Here is a 17447-nt window from a genome sequence, read left to right as displayed (position 1 = left end):
ACTTCAGACCAATTTCCCTTATGAATATTGACGCAAAAATACTCAACAAAATTCTGGCAAACCGAATCCAAGAGCACATCAAAACAATCACCCACCATGATCAAGTAGGCTTCATCCCAGGCATGCAGGGATGGTTTAATATACGGAAAACCATCAACGTGATCCATTATATAAACAAACTGAAAGAACAAAACCACATGATCATTTCATTAGATGCTGAGAAAGCATTTGAAAAAATTCAACACCCCTTCATGATAAAAGTCCTGGAAAGAATAGGAATTCAAGGCCCATACCTAAACATAGTAAAAGCCATATACAGCAAACCAGTGGCTAACATTAAACTAAATGGAGAGAAACTTGAAGCAATCCCACTAAAATCAGGGACTAGACAAGGCTGCCCACTCTCTCCCTACTTATTCAATATAGTTCTTGAAGTTCTAGCCAGAGCAATCAGACAACAAAAGGAGGTCAAGGGGATACAGATCGGAAAAGAAGAAGTCAAAATATCACTATTTGCAGATGATATGATAGTATATTTAAGTGATCCCAAAAGTTCCACCAGAGAACTACTAAAGCTGATAAACAACTTCAGCATAGTGGCTGGGTATAAAATTAACTCAAATAAATCAGTAGCCTTCCTCTACACAAAAGAGAAACAAGCCGAGAAAGAAATTAGGGAAATGACACCCTTCATAATAGACCCAAATAATATAAAGTACCTCGGTGTGACTTTAACCAAGCAAATAAAAGATTTGTACAACAAGAACTTCAAGACTCTGAAGAAAGAAATTGAAGAAGACCTCAGAAGATGGAAAGATCTCCCATGCTCATGGATTGGCAGGATTAATATAGTAAAAATGGCCATTTTACCAAAAGCGATCTACAGATTCAATGCAATCCCCATCAAAATACCAATCCAATTCTTCAAAGAGTTAGACAGAACAATTTGCAAATTCATCTGGAATAACAAAAACCCAGGATAGCTAAAACTATCCTCAACAATAAAAAGGACTTCTGGGGAATCGCTATCCCTGAACTCAAGCAGTATTACAGAGCAATAGTGATAAAAACTGCATGGTATTGGTACAGAGACAGACAGATAGACCAATGGAATAGAATTGAAGACCCAGAAATGAACCCACACACCTATGGTCACTTGATTTTTTGACAAAGGAGCCAAACCATCAATGGAAAAAAGATAGCATTTTCAGCAAATGGTGCTGGTTCAACTGGAGGTCAACATGTAGAAGAATGCAGATCGATCCATGCTTATCACCCTGTACAAAGCTTAAGTCCAAGTGGATCAAGGACCTCCACATCAAACCAGACACACTCAAACTAATAGAAGAAAAACTAGGAAGCATCTGAACACATGGGCACTGGAAAAATTTCCTGAACAAAAACACCAATGGCTTGCTCTAAGATCAAGAATCGACAAATGGGATCTCATAAAACTACAAAGCTTCTGTAAGGCAAAGGACACTGTGGTTAGGACAAAACGGCAACCAACAGATTGGGAAAAAGATCTTTTACCAATCCTACAACAGATAGAGGCCTTATATCCAAAATATACAAAGAACTCAAAAAAGTTAGACCAGGGGAGACAAATAACCCTATTAAAAAATGGGGTTCAGAGCTAAACAAAGAATTCACAGCTGAGGAATGCCGAATGGCTGAGAAACACCTAAAGAAATGTTCAACATCTTTAGTCATAAGGGAAATGCAAATCAAAACAACCCTGAGATTTCACCTCACACCAGTGAGAATGGCTAAGATCAAAAACTCAGGTGACAGCAAATGCTGGCGAGGATGTGGAGAAAGAGGAACACTCCTCCATTGTTGGTGGGGTTGCAGACTGGTACAACCATTCTGAAAATCAGTCTGGAGGTTCCTCAGAAAATTGGACATTGAACTGCCTGAGGATCCAGCTATACCTCTCTTGGGCATATACCCAAAAGATGCCCCAACATATAAAAAAGACACGTGCTCCACTATGTTCATCACAGCCTTATTTATAATAGCCAGAAGCTGGAAAGAACCCAGATGCTCTTCAACAGAGGAATGGATACAGAAAATGTGGTACATCTACACAATGGAATATTACTCAGCTATCAAAAACAACGACTTTATGAAATTGTAGGCAAATGGTTGGAACTGGAAAATATCATCCTGAGTGAGCTAACCCAATCACAGAAAGACATACATGGTATGCACTCACTGATAAGTGGCTATTAGCCCAAATGCTTGCCTAGAACAAATGAAACTCAAGACGGATGATCAAAATGTGAAGGCTTCACTCCTTCTTTAAAAGGGGAACAAGAATACCCTTGGCAGGGAAGAGAGAGGCAAAGATTAAAACAGAGACTGAAGGAACACCCATTCAGAGCCTGCCCCACATGTGGCCCATACATATACAGCCACCCAATTAGACAAGATGGATGAAGCAAAGAAGTGCAGACCGACAGGAGCCGGATGTAGATCGATCCTGAGAGACACAGCCAGAATACAGCAAATACAGAGGCGAATGCCAGCAGCAAACCACTGAACTGAGAACGGGACCCCGTTGAAGGAATCAGAGAAAGAACTGGAAGAGCTTGAAGGGGCTTGAGACCCCATATGTACAACAATGCCAAGCAACCAGAGCTTCCAGGACTAAGCCACTACCTAAAGACTATACATGGACTGACCCTGGACTCTGACCTCATAGGTAGCAATGAATATCCTAGTAAGAGCACCAGTGGAAGGGGAAGCCCTGGGTCCTGCTAAGACTGAACCCCCAGTGAACTAGACTGTCGGGGAGGGCGGCAATGGGGGAGGGTGGGGAGGGGAACACCCATAAGGAAGGGGGAGGGAAGGGATGTTTGCCCGAAACCGGGAAAGAGAGTAACACTCGAAATGTACATAAGAAATACTCAAGTTAATAAAAAAAAAAAAGAGAGATACTAAAAGAAATTAAACTTTCATTCATAAAGATGGAGAACTGGCAAATATCAGGGAAGTTTTAACTTTCCATATTGAAGAGACTGCTTTTCCTTCCATATTCCTCATACTGTTGCCTCACTGTGGATTTTATTCTTAGAGAATAGTATTGAGAACTTTTCTCAAAATGAGTGAATGGAAGTGCCAGTGCCTGAGATGAGCACCCCTAAGACTTCTGGTTGCCTATAGCTTCCAGCATTAGGGTTGCATTAGGAGCACAACAAGAACAACAACTGTAAATATTGTGATAACCAAAGACAATAAAATAAACTCTACTAATTCTTGACACTTGAACTGGAGTCCTTTGTGAATCACTGGTTGAGTGCTCCCAGATGTGATCATCCCAGACCTGCTTGGCCCCAAGCTGTCAACCATCTGACCTCAGTACCTTAAAGTCTCTAAAGAAGAAGAAGTAAGATTTCAAATGCCCCAGCAAAATATATTTCAGTCTTATCCAAGACACGGACAAGCAGGGTCACTTTACAGAGGTGAGTCAGCTTCAAACAGGGAACTCCTTGCTTTCTTGATTACCAGCTTCCTTTTTAATGCTGGAGTTTTTACATAGAGGCAAGAGAATAGGGAATTATTGCACATAATCAACATATTCCCTTGTTGACTAGAATGTTGAAAGACCAACTTGAAAGAGTACACATGAAAGAGTAAGAAGATATGTGAGTTGTACATACAGAACATCTAATAGGATCCAAAATAGTGCTATTTAAAGAAAGGAAGAAATCATTTTAGAACATGTATGTCTAGGATCGCTAGATATTATAGATACCTCCAAATTTACATCATCAGATCCATGATGTTTAGAACAGATCATTTGCGCAGATGCATTTTAAAGGTCTTAATAATTTTCTTCCATGCCTACAACCTTTCCGATACCTTTTTCCAAGAAATGAATTAGATAACAGATAAAGACTAAATTAATAAAATATAATTAGGAATCAATGAGTTATTAAGTAAAATTGTTTAACAAGGAGCATTTAGTTCGTGTTTATGGTGCTCACTTTGAGACATAAATATAAAACAAGCTAATAGACACACTTTCCATCCATCAGGAAGGCATCATGTAAATAAATAAGTCAAGCTGATGGCAGCACAGATTCCTTCACCCGTAATGGACGGCACATAACTGACAGTGTTGTGATACTCCCCAGAAAGCTATCAGAATAGATTTGAATATTCTGAAAAGAATTATCAAGTCTCAAAATGCATATCCTAGTAAGGGCACCAGTGGAAGGGGAAGCCCTTGGTCCTTCCAAGACTGAACCCCCAGTGAACGGGATTGTTGGGGGGAGGGCAGGAATGGGGGGAGGATGAGGAGGGGAACACCCATATAGAAGGGGATGGGGAGGGATTAGGGGGATGTTTGCCTGGAAACCGGGAAAGGTAACAACAATTGAAATGTAAATAAGAAATACCCAATTTAATAAAGATGAAGAAAAAAAGAATTATCAAGTCTCTCACTGGAGGTTAAAGACTTCTGTTATTTTAAAATAACTCATGTATCACACTTGGTACTCACAATAAATATTAATGCTTTCCATTTAATACAAGTAAAGTGAAAGCATACTATTGCTTTTTATTTTGTTTCATTTTTATTGGATAGTTTTTGTATTTACATTTCAAATGCTATCCTTTTTCCCCCCTCTCCAATTCCCCCACCATCCCTCCCCCTGCTTCTATGAAGATGCTCTCACTCCTACTCACCCATTCCCACCTCAACACCCTGGCATTCCCCTACACTGGGGAAAGAGCCTTCACAGGACCAAAGGCTTCAATTCCTATTGGTGCCAGAAAATGCATGCTCTGCTACATATGCAGCTAGAACCACAGGTCCTTCCATGTGAACTCTTTGCTTGGTGGTTTAGTCCCTGGGAACTCTGGGGAGTCTGGTTGGTTGATATTGTTGTTCTTCCTATGGAGTTGCAAACCCTTTCAGCTTCTTCAGTCCTATCTCTAACTCCTACATTGGGGTCACTGTACTCAGTCCGATGGTTAGCTGCAAGCATCCTCACCTGTATCAGAAAGGCTCTGACAGAACCTCTCAGGAGACATCCATCAGCTATACATCAGCAATAGTGACTGGGTTTGGTGGCTGCATGTGGGATGGATCCCCCGGTGGGCAGTCTCTGGATGGACTTTCCTTCAGTCCCTGCTCCATTCTTTGTCCCTTCATTTCCTCCCATGAGTATTTAGTTACCCATTCTAAGAAGGACTGAAGCATCAACACTTTGGTCTTCCTTCTTCTTGAGCTTCATATAGTCTGTGAATTATTCCTTGGGTATTCCGAGCTTTTGGGCTAATATCCACTTATCACTGAGTGCATAGCATGTGTGATTTTTGTGACTTGGATCATCAGTCAAGAAAATAATTTCTAGTTTCATCCATTTACCTAAGAATTTCATAGCTGAGTAGTACTCCATTGTGTAGATGTACCACATTTTCTGCAACCATTCCTCTGTTGAAGGACATGTGGGTTCTTTCTAGCTTTCCATTCCTCTGTTGAAGGACATGTGGGTTCTTTCTAGCTTTTGGTGTGAGATAGGATCTTAGAGTTGTTTTGAATTTCATTTCCCTGATGACCAAGAGTGTTGAAAATTTCTTTAGGTGCTTCTCAGCCATTCAATACTCCTCAGCTGAGAATTCTTTGTTTAGCTCTGTACCCCATTTTCAATAGGATTATTTGGTTCTCTGGAGTCTAACTTCTTGAGTTCTTTGTATATAATTGATATCAGCCCTCTATTAGATGTAGGACTGGTAAAGATCTTTTCCCAATCCGTGGGTTGCCATTTTGTCCTATTGACAGTATCCTTTGCCTTTCAGATGCTTTTCAATTTTATGAGGTCCCGTTTGTCAATTGTTTATCTTAGAGCATAAGCCACTGGTGTTCTGTTCAGGAAAGTTTTCCCTGTGCCTGTGTTCAAGGCTCTTTCTCATTTTCTCTGCTATTAGTTTCAGTGTATCCTGTTTTAAGTGGAGATCCTTGACCTACTTGGACTTGAGCTTTGTACAAGGAGATAAGAATGGGTCAATTTGCATTCTTCTACATGCTGACCTCCAATTGAACCACACCTTTTGTTGAAAACGCTCTTTTTTCCATTGGATGGTTTTAGCTCCTTTGTCAAAGATCAAGTAACCATAGGTGTGTGGGTTCATTTCTGGGTCTTCAATTCTATTCCAAATGAATTTGCAAATTCCTCTTTCTAATTCTATAAAGAGTTCTTTCTTCAGAGACTTGAAGTTCTTGTCATATAGATCTTTCACTTGCTTGGTTAGAGTAATACCAAAGTATTTTATATTATTTGTGACTATTGTGAAGGGTGTTGCTTCCTTAATTTCTTTCTCAGCCTGTTGATCCTTTGAGTAGATGAAGGTTACTGATTTGTTTGAGTTAATTTTATACCCAGTCACTTTAATGAAGTTCTTTACCAGGTTTAGGAGTGCTCAGATGAAATTTTTGGGTGACTTAAGTATACTATCATATCATCTGCAAATTGAAGCCACAATTACTCTTATACATAAACCACACAAAAACCCTACAAAGAAAGAGAACTTCAGATCAATTTCCCTTGTGAATATCGATGCAAAAATATTCAATAAAATTCTTGTAAAGCAAACCCAAGTACATCAAAATGATCATTTACCATGATCAAGTAGGCTTCATCCCAGGGATACAAGGATGGTTCAATATATGGAAATCCATCAACATAATCCACTATATAAACAAACTCAAAAAAAGAAACCACATGATCATTTCATTAGAGGCTGAGAAAGCATTTAACAAAATTCAACACCCCTTCATGATAAAAGTCTTGGAAAGATCAGAAATTCAAGGTCCATACGTAAACATAGTAAAAGCCATATACAGCAAACCAGTAGCCAACATGAAACTAAATGAGAGAAACTTGAAGCAATCCCACTAAAATCAGGGACTAGACCAGGCACCGACTCTCTTCCTACCTATTTAATATAGTACTTGAAGTCCTAGCCAGAGCAATTAAACAACAAAAAGAGGTCAAAGGGATACAAATTGTTTCATTTTTTTAAGTAATATAAAACAAGGGTTTTTAACGATCAATTTCAAAGAAATTGTCTTTGTAATCAAGAATGACTTCCTGGACTGAACAAAAAAAAAAATCACCTTACAGCAGTGTTTCAAATGACTAAAAACTAAAATTAAGTCCTGAGGAACATTGAATGGTATTGTCTGTTATGATGGCTAGACACAGGCAACTTGTTTATCAAGGAGACACTTCCTGGGAGTGAGATCATTACAGTTCCTCAAAGAAGTATCGAGTAGCATTGCCTTCCCTTCTGTCCATTGGAAACAAAACAAACATTATGTTACAAATGAGTTGAAAACACTTCAGAAAACACCCTTCCCCAGACTGCCCTTAGAAGAGAAGACCTAGAGGGCAGAGCATTGAGGGATTCAGAGTTACCCTCAGGGTCAGGCTCCTGCAAAGGGCTTCACTGCCAAGTCAGTGGAATCCTAGGGGCAAGTGTCTCAAGCACTTCCCAGCCTTCCCTGATTCTCAGATTCCTAATGCCCCTAACCTCTTATGAACACACTGTATTTCTTATGAGTAAAACTAAGCACACTCTGAGGAACACAGCAAAGTGAAGTAAGGAAAACAGCCTACTGAGGCCAGGGATAGTGTTGCTTTGTATTATGAAATGGTTGTTGAAATAAATTCTGTTCAACATGAATTACCAAAATGGGCCTGAGGTAGTTAAGGGAATGAAATGAAAACTTGGCTGAGCTTCCTCTTTCTGCCTTTACAGTTTGACACCACTCTAGTACACAATGCATAAAAAGGTAAGAGAATCTTTCCTCCATGAGCGTCTCCAGCCAACTTGGTTCACAAGCAGAGGTGGACATCTGTGTCCTCCGTGCTCTCCTGGCCTAAGTGTCCTTTGAGAAATATCAGTGTTCCTGTCAACATACAGCCAAATGCTCTCCAACCTGGTTGCCTTGAGAAAGTTCATCTACTCCTGTCTCACCTCTGATGGCAGCCATACTCATAAGCAAATGCGTCTGGTCTTTCATCCACCCAGCCACGGCTTTCTCCCATTTGCTGTGCAAGGTAACATGAATTGTACAAAACCGCCAGTACTAAAAACACAAACAGAAAGAAAAGAATGAAACAGTCCTCACAAGGAAAGAAAATGAGGGGTAATAGGGACACACTCGAGGAAGCCAGACACACCCAGTTTTTCTGCTGCTTATGTGGCTTAGCCCATACCCAAAGTAAACTTTCTTCGCCTCCAGAAGCTGCTTGACTATAAATAAACTCCCAGATGTATCTCTAAGACATCAACATCTTGGACTGTCATAATAAACATTGCAAAATAAATATGAAATAACATCTGGAGGGAAAGCTCTGCACGCAGTGGGGTGAGGGGGGAGCTGACTTTTCTTAGTACTGCTAATAGACAATGGATTTCTCTTTTGAGAAATGGTTTCCACTGTTAACCAAAGCAAACCAAAGAGTAAACTGGTTTTACTTTAAAATCTCAAACATAATACTGTCTGCAAAAATCTCTTTTCTCAAGTTGAGTTGATCTTGGTAAAACATGTTAATTCTCTTCATAGTTAGCTTCAGTTATTCCTGTAGTTATAAGAAAGAAAAACTATGTTTTATATTCTGAGTTAAAAAACAATCACAAAGTCTCAACTATAATGTGTTAGCAAGGCACAGCCATGCTATTGTGGTTATGGTTTTTAACATCTCTCATTATAATAAGCAAAGAGAGCAAGCTCCATGCTGCCTGCAGTCATTCAAAAGTGTGTCTGTTGTTCCCTCACTCAATGAATGTTTATAAAGAGACTCCATGGTGACCAAGCTCCTTTATGCAGTAGAATACTCGAATCACTGCAGGCAAGTCTTACAAATATGTAGATCCTTGTCCTCCAATCCTTTCACTTACTCTATGTAATGCCCTAAACAAGATCTTTGTAGATAATGCATTAAGCATTTTATCTATGATACCAAAGAAACGAAGGTACTAGAAATTCATAGAATCTGTTAATAAACTACAATACCCCTTCAAAAATCATTAGGTCTTATTGATAAGAACCAAGAAAACTTAAGACGACCATCTGGCTGGATGGTTCAGTGATTAAAAGCGGTTCTTGTTTATGCAGAGGACCTGTGTTCGATTTCGAGCAGTTCGTGCACTTCACCGGTCCCCATCAAGGGCAGCCTCTGGGTACTGACACCCTTTTCTCACCTCCACAGGCTCCAGGCATGTACGTGGCACACAGACGTGCATGCAATCCAAATACTCAAACGCGTAAGCTTTAGTAAATTTAAGAGAAAATAAATAAAAGTAAAACCACCCCTAATGTGTGTACCCCCCTTTATCTCTCTTTCCCAATCACAAATCTCATTTTTAAAAAAAAAAAAAGAAGATAATCTTGCTACCAGAGAAAAAGTAAATATTTCTGAAGTATTTGATAAATACGTAACAATATTTCATCTGTAGAAATATTTTTAAAGTGCACGTGTCTCTCTTCCACAGAGGGCCATTTGGCAGAGAAGGATCGTTTAGCTGAGCCTGAGCTACAGTTTCATCTGCTCACAGTCTGTTCCTAGTGACACGCAGTTATGTATTTCTCAGATGTTCCAAACCAGCACAATGAGCCTCGCTTTAACATTTTGTTTTTACAGATAATAGCCATGATACGCAACGCTCTCTGCCTTTGATTGAATTGACCTAATTGCTTCTTGTAGGTGGGCTGTGTACAGGCTGCCCTAAATTCCAGGCACTCTCTCCAAAGACATACCTAAGTAATGAGTTGTCACAAATTTAAAAGGCTCATCCTGATTTTTCATAATTAATAGTTTAAATAAAAGCAAAGATGGATTCCTACTGAGATTTTTGAGAGGACCGTTTCCATCTTGTGTGTGCTTCTCAGTGTAGCACAGCATAGCAGAACCAGGCGAGAAGAGACACACCATAATTCAACAGAAAGAAGAGGAGAGGACAGAGGGCAGGGAAGGAGAAAAGGGAAGTAGGAGGAACGGACATCACCAGTCTTTTGCTTGTGCCTTGTCACGCTGTCCTCTACCCAGAGCCTGCAGAGAATTTGCTCATCTGTCCCTTTTTCTCTCCCAGTTGTCCCACCCCATCTGATGTCTCCAGGGACAGCCAGATGCACCTTCTAGAGAAGCTGCCAGGATTAGTCAGATGGACTCCTTGGAGAGCACTGGCACATCAGGTGGGCCTGCAGGGCTGTTGGGTGTGTGAGTGGAAAAAGCATAGGCTTTGGGAACAGGAAGACCCACACTCTAAATCTCTGTAATGTTGACACTGCAACATTGGAAAAAGTGATTTAAGCTCTGATTCTCAGTATCTTTACATACAAATGAGCAATTTATTACTGTATAGAGTCACTGCATGGGATAATGAAACAAAATACAGAGTATGTGAATCACAAGATGGGTCCTTGTGAACTATTGCTTGTTAGGCTTGCTACTGTTCAAAAGAGAATTTCCAAGTCAGTCTAAAACAGAAGCACTTACATAAAAGTACATGAACATATAAATACATACATTACATACATGTGACTGTATTCCTGTCATATCTATTGTTTGACGGAAGCATGCTTAATACTCCTGATACATCCTCTCTTGTGTTCATAAGATACTCTGTCATCCTTGAATCTTCCTAGAGGAAGAAACACCCATTTGTATCCACACGCTGTTAATGTGTTCTTACTGATATGCACAACAATGGGGTCATTGAGTGGAATGAGGCCCATTACTCAGCTGTGCATGGAAAGACATCAAGGATGACTGTACAAAAGCCCGAATCTGCTCCTCAAATTTGACTATTTTTCTTTGCTTGTAAAGCAAAGTAGAGGAATGATGATGCATGGGGCGGCCCTGACCATGAGAGGAGATATAAATAAAGGAGAATTTGCACTTGGAAGAATTACAGACTCTGGTAAGAAATTTAGGATTTATGTAGGCAAGAAACCAATGACAAATAGTGTGTGTGAGGATATATGCATATACACATGTACATATACATATACACACATATATACAGACACACACATATATGTATATATACATATATGTACATATATGTATATATGTGTATATATATATATATATATGAGAAAGCTATTGACATTGCCTTTTAAACAGTGATGAATTGTTTGTTGTTTTGCTTTTGTTGTTTTACATTCATGGAAGGCAGTGGCATGGTTTTATTTCCCTTGCAAGATTTTGTTTGGTAGAGAGGAACATGTGGATCTTTATTCATTCTGCTAAGAATGAGTAAAGAAGATGAATAAGCAACAGTTTGGGACCATGAAGTATAAAATTATAGACCAATCCACAGTGCATGGAGCCTGAGTAAATAAAGTGGGGGACTGAATGTTCAAAAGCATTGAAAGGTGGTGGCCATGGCACAGAGCACCCAGTGAGAGAAAGCAGGCAAGCCAAAGGAATCCCGATTTGAAGTGAAGAAATGGGCCAAGTAAAATTATCAATTCTTAAACATTAGTAGAAGAAAAATATATTATGAAAGAATCTGAGACTGGGGAAACAAATGGTATATAGATGAAGACCCAAGAAAATGGCAGCACTGAGTCATTGAGGATAGAAGGAAATCAAATGCCACAATAAATCAAGCTATGTAATATTGGCACGTCCCCCTAGGTCTGCCAATATGAGAACCTTCCATTAACTGTTTCAAGGAAATCACGAGAATAGAATGGTACGTTGGAAAGGGAATTAAACGTAAGGAATTTGCACGTGCAGATTAAGACAAGGACACAGAGAGGCTCTGGCATTGCTGGGAAAGAGGGCACTCAAGGCCAGTGATGGTATCACTTATTCAGGCCTGCTGTGGTCTGCTGGTGGTGATGGTTTGGGGAAGGTGCCGAAAGTATTTTTATTTAGCAACAATAATACATTTTAGAGCTATAACACACAGTGGGCTGGGACTTAATGTTTTTAAACAGGTCTTCTTTTGTAAAGAAAATAGACAAGAGTATGTGAGCCTGTTAGGCAAAGGGGGAAAGGAATGACTTTCTTTCTTTCCTTCCTTTTTCTAATGTGTTAGTTACCTCATTCTCCTCTCCCTTTCTGTCCTCCAGCCTGCCTCGAACCCCTCTCATACCCCCTCCTCAAGTCAATAGCTTCTTTCCCTTTTAATATATTTAACATAATAAACAGGTGTTAGAACTATTGTAACCTGTGACAAGACTAGAATCACAACTAAAACTATTAATTGCAATGGAAAAATATCAGTTTCGACAGTATTTCCATCTGACTTGCCCCAACACATCTTTCCAGTTCTCTCTCTTTTTTTATTCTCTGTAATACTTAACAATTCCAGTAAGAAGATATCTTCTTTTTAGCTTCTCTCTTTCTCTCTCTCTCTCTCTCTCTCTCTCTCTCTCTCTCCTTTTAAAGGCACATTTATTGAGCATCATGATCAGATTATTACATTTAGCAATCAACACCATACGTGAAAATAGTCTACAGTAAAACCCTGTGTTGGAATGCTTTACACGTTCCACAGAACAGAAACTAAAATAATCTGTTATACAGTTAGTCACAAATAACAGTCCTAGAATTTTTGTCCATACACATTAATATTGTCTAAAGACATGTCTTCTTTGTAGCTGCTAGCCCTGCTACCACTGAGTTCACAAATCTGTTGTAAACTGTAGCTTCTCCGTGATTTCTCTGGCTTTCCTCTACTCTAAACTTTGTTTCCTGGATGTAACTAGAACCTCCAGTCATTGCCATAGCTACTGCTGCTACTGCTCTACTCCTGCTGGAACCTCCACAGCCACCTTGGTTTCTTGGTTTAGCAAAGTCATGGCCTCCAGCATCATAAGTGCTAGAGCTCCTGCCTTCAACGTTTCCTCCCTTCACGGGTCCAAAATCTAAAGATTGATCACTGTAATTGCCAAAATCATTGTACCTTCCATGACCAGCATAACTGCCTCCACCTCCTCTCCTGTTACAGCTGTCATAGCTGCCACTCCCACCATAGCCATTGCCCACTTTCTGACCACTTCCATAGCCTCTGCTTCCTCCAGAATAACCAGGGCCACCTTCTCCATAACCACCATCATTGCCAAATCCATTATAGCCATCCCTTCTGCCACCACCACCACAGCTCCCACAAAAGCCACCACAGTGATCACTGAAGTTTCCTCCGCAACCAAAATTGTCCACCAAAAACGCTTCTACAACCACCAAGAAGCTTTCCAGAAGCACTTTGACCTCTCTGGTTGGACAAAGCACTAAACATCTCTTACTTTGACAGAGCTTTTCTTACTTCGAGGTTATGGCCACTCACAGTATGGTATTTCTGAATGACAATCTTATCCACAGAGTCATGGTTATCAAAGGTGACAAAAGCAAAAACCCTCTTTCTTTCACTGACTTTGTCAGTCATAATGTCTATCACTTCCATTTCCCCGTACTGCTCAAAATAACCTCAAAAGTGATGTTCTTCAGATCATTTTCACAGTTAAGCAGACACCTGGTCTCTGGGAATCTTCTCTTGACGAAGCTCTCTTGGGTTCCACAGCTCTTCCACCATTCTATTGTTCGCACTGTAAAGGATGGGACCCATTCTTATCCTTTTCCTTCTCCTGCACATCCCAGTCATAACCACTGAGAAAATCCAGTAGCTCGGTTTCTTAAACAGTTCTTGGCTGAGAACCCTTACTGGTAGATCTACGTCAGCTGCCTCCTTGCTACATCCACTTCTCTCAGCTTCTTGCTCTGTTTTGTTCACCTATAGCGATTCTGTTGACATATCCCACATATTGTGGAAGGTCCTCTGAAGAAATTCTTGAGTGCTTCTACCAAGAGTAAATTATAAATCTCAGACCTATCACCCTCTGCCTCTACTCCACTGTGCTTGAAAACGTAGTATCTTGGAATCTTGTAATTGCAAAACTTTTATTGGTGGTCAGAAGATGCAGCATGAAGTTTTATAAGAGCACACAGCTGGCAGTCACTAAATGTCTAAAATTCTGTTTGATTGAGCTATCTTAAGGGAACTGAATGTATAAATTAGAGTTTGGCATAAGCCAGTGGAGCTCAGCCTCCTGTGAGGAAATAAATAATCTAGAGACCAAGACACTACGCCAGCTTTGTGTTATTTCTGTAACAAAAAATACGAGGCATTATGAGGCCCTTTTTTGGTTGTGCTTTAAAGTATTTTCCTTGAATTCTGACTTCAATATATCTCCTAATAGTTTAATCTTCATTTGTTCCTATTTTATTTTTATTCTGAAAGATTGTGTTTAGGATGAATTTATAGGGAACAAAAAAGTTACTGTCATATAATGAGTACTTAGTTCAATATAAATTAGTTTCTACTAAATTGTGTTTAAAGTTGAGAGTTATAGGAAGTATGGAGAAAATTTCAGTTGAACATAATGGCTCTTTAACAGGAACATGATGGTTAGTATAATCCAGTGCCTTCGGGCAGAAAGAAACAAAGGAGGGGGCTTTTGAAGAAAATACAACAAAACCCAGGGATATAATTAAAGAATAGACTTTAAAATAATATGGAAAAATTGGAAAAGACTCTACAAGCAGATTAAATAAACTTCCGGCCTAAGAGGGGAGGGTATAATGTGGTACTGTTTGTCAAGCCAGGGAAGACAGAAGGTATGTAAATTTAACACCGGGAGGATGACAATTCAGCTTGTGGCAGCATATGTTTGAAATGCTATATAGGGCGCCAGAAATGAGTTTCATACGAATTCTTTTGAATTATCCTTTAGCTATAAAGATGTGGGGAAGATTAGCATTAGAAATTCAGATGACAGAGGATCCTTGTTAAATGTAGTTAATATCTTACAAATGGACCAGAGTTTTTAATACGGCAGATAAAGCAGGAGAATCAAGTCAGAGTGATACCATGGAAACCATGCAAGGAAAGGGCATCAGGAAGATGAAGGCAAGAATCTCAAGCAATCAGAGGGCACATAAGGTAAGGACTGAAATGTGCCTGTTGATTTTAGTAACGAAAAACATCTGCAAGGTGGGGCTTGTGATTGAGACAATGAAGCATAGTTTGGGATCAGGGAGTCTCAGGATGTGGGAATATGATAAATGAGAATCATAAAAGAAAGAAAGAAAGCCCTCAAAATATACCTGATTTAACCAAGGCGCCTACAGAAATAGAAAGATGTGATCCAAACAACACATAGATATCCAATACATGGAGCAGCTATTTAACAGTGAGCATCATGAGAAGAATCCGGAAGTGGAAAAATGTACTTCCAAAAGGGTCTGCATGTTCCTCTCTGATGTAGAATTCATTTGCTAAAAATGATGGAGAACATCAAAGTAGTAAAGGCTCAAAAATATTATTGTGGGACACAAAAGAGGAAGTGGACAATGAGTAGTTAGAAGTCTTACTGTGTAGGGCTAATAGCTCCAGTGATGTGGGAGACTATGAGTTTGTAGTGGCAGCAAGCCATGCTGTCAGGGCCTTTATTTTCATTGGGGTTTGGCAGCCAGATGTATGATGGGAAAGGGAGGGACTGGTTGATCTAGGGTTAGATATGGGGTTTTTAGAAAGGACAGACAACTTCCAGTCTCAAAAAGAATTTTGAAAGTAACATATTACAAGATTTATACGCATGGGTGAATAACATGGATCACTCGGTGTCTCCTCTTAGCAAGAAAGCAATGTTAATTTGCATCATTGACCTCCATTTATAGCATCAGATAGATGAGGTTGGTTTCCTGCTTATAAACCAGGAAAATGAGCTCAGATTACTGATTAAATGAACCAAGTGTGCAGATGAGAAATTAAGATAAATTTGGCACTCAGAATATTGCTAGAAGACCAAAAGGAATAGACAGCAGAAAATTGAGGTGATTGTGAAAAAAATGGTACTCTAGTAATGGTGATCCCAGAACTGTTTAAGTCTGAGTTGGTGTCAGCTGTGTTTATGCACGTCCTGAAGTGGGAGTGTTGGGTTACGATCCACACAAAAGTGACAGTCATCAACATAGAATGGAGGTTCTGTTACTGTGGGTCTCAACCCTTTCACAGGGGTCACACATTAGATAAGTATCATAAGTATCAGATATTTATATTACAATTCATAACAGTAGCAAAATTATAGTTGTGAAGTGGCAAGAAAAATAAATTTATGCCTGGGGAATCACTGCAACATGAGGAACTGTATTAAATGGTTGCAGACTAGGAGGGTTAAGAACTACCAAGACAGAAATTAGAAGAGGGGAAAAGAAGATTATGGGATTGGCAATGTGTCTTTGAGGAGCAGTCATGCTTCTCCAGTGGGGGAACTGGGAGGGAAGAAGTAGTGACAGCATGGGGAAAGCCAGGATTTTGCCAGATGTGAAGATTTTTAAGCCGAAGTTACCATTTCATTCCTCAGATTCTATCCCTTTCCAAATCTGTGCAGCTTCCTATCTGACTTACCCACTCTTCTATCTCCCCCAGGTTTATCCTCAGACCGCAGCACATGACTTCTCAATTGAGAAGCCCATAGATGCACCAAACTTGCTAGAGTTTGATAAAACTTAGACCATCACTTAAACTCTCACATGTTGGTTTGATGGCACAATTGAGTAGTTGCTTTTAAAGACTCCAAATGAACTCGTAAGACACTAACATGGTGTCTCTGAAGAAACTTTAGCTCAGGAATGCAGCTTAAATTACATCGTTCTCAGGCCCTGTTGTTGAAGTAGAAACATCAGCAGCACCACTCTCTCCAGCCCCAAAGATGACAGGCGTCCCACTCCGCATGGCTTTCTTAGCTCCTTTAGATACCATGATGGCTTTTTCACTTCTTTTAAATTTCTGGTTAATAAAAACCACCATGGAATGATCTTCATCTGTGACAACTGCTCTTAATACCTTGATCGTGTGTCATTTCTTTACTGAAGGGCCATGATATTCTTATTTATTTATTTTTTGTTTTATTAGATTTTTATTTACATTTCTTTTGTTTATTGGATTTTTTTATTACATTTCAAATGTTATTCCCTTTCCCGTCCATAAACCCCCTATTCCATCCTCCTCCACCTTCTTCCCCAACCCATCCAAGGACCCCTTCCCAACTCCACTCCCTGACATTCCCCTAAACTGGGGGTGGGGGCCAGCGTTGGCAGGACGAAGGATTTCTCCAATTGGTGCCCAACAAGGCCATCCTCTGCTACATATACAGCTGGAGCCATGGGTCTGTTTATATGGTAGTTGGATGGTGGTTTAGTCCCTGGGAGTTCTGGTTGGTATTGTTGTTCTTAAGGGGTGGCAAACCCCTTCAGCTCCTTCAATCTTTTCACTAAGTCCTCCAATGGGGACCCCATTCTCACTTCAATGGCTGACTGCTAGCATCTGCTTCTGTATTTGTCATGCCCTGGCAGTCTCTCAGCATGCACTTCTTGGCATCAGCAATATTGTATGGGTTTGGTGTCTGTATGTAT

General features: G+C 39.9%; 1 pseudogene; it reads right to left on the bottom strand.

Annotated features, from left to right (window-relative positions):
• Positions 1-12611: 12611 nt before the first annotated feature.
• On the bottom strand, positions 12612-16794 carry LOC116900000 (annotated as a pseudogene).
• Between the last annotated feature and the right edge of the window lie 653 nt (positions 16795-17447).

This window comes from Rattus rattus, chromosome 5, assembly GCF_011064425.1.
Source record: "Rattus rattus isolate New Zealand chromosome 5, Rrattus_CSIRO_v1, whole genome shotgun sequence".
Taxonomy (NCBI): Eukaryota; Metazoa; Chordata; class Mammalia; order Rodentia; family Muridae; genus Rattus; species Rattus rattus.
This window is presented reverse-complemented; position numbering and strand designations above follow the sequence as displayed.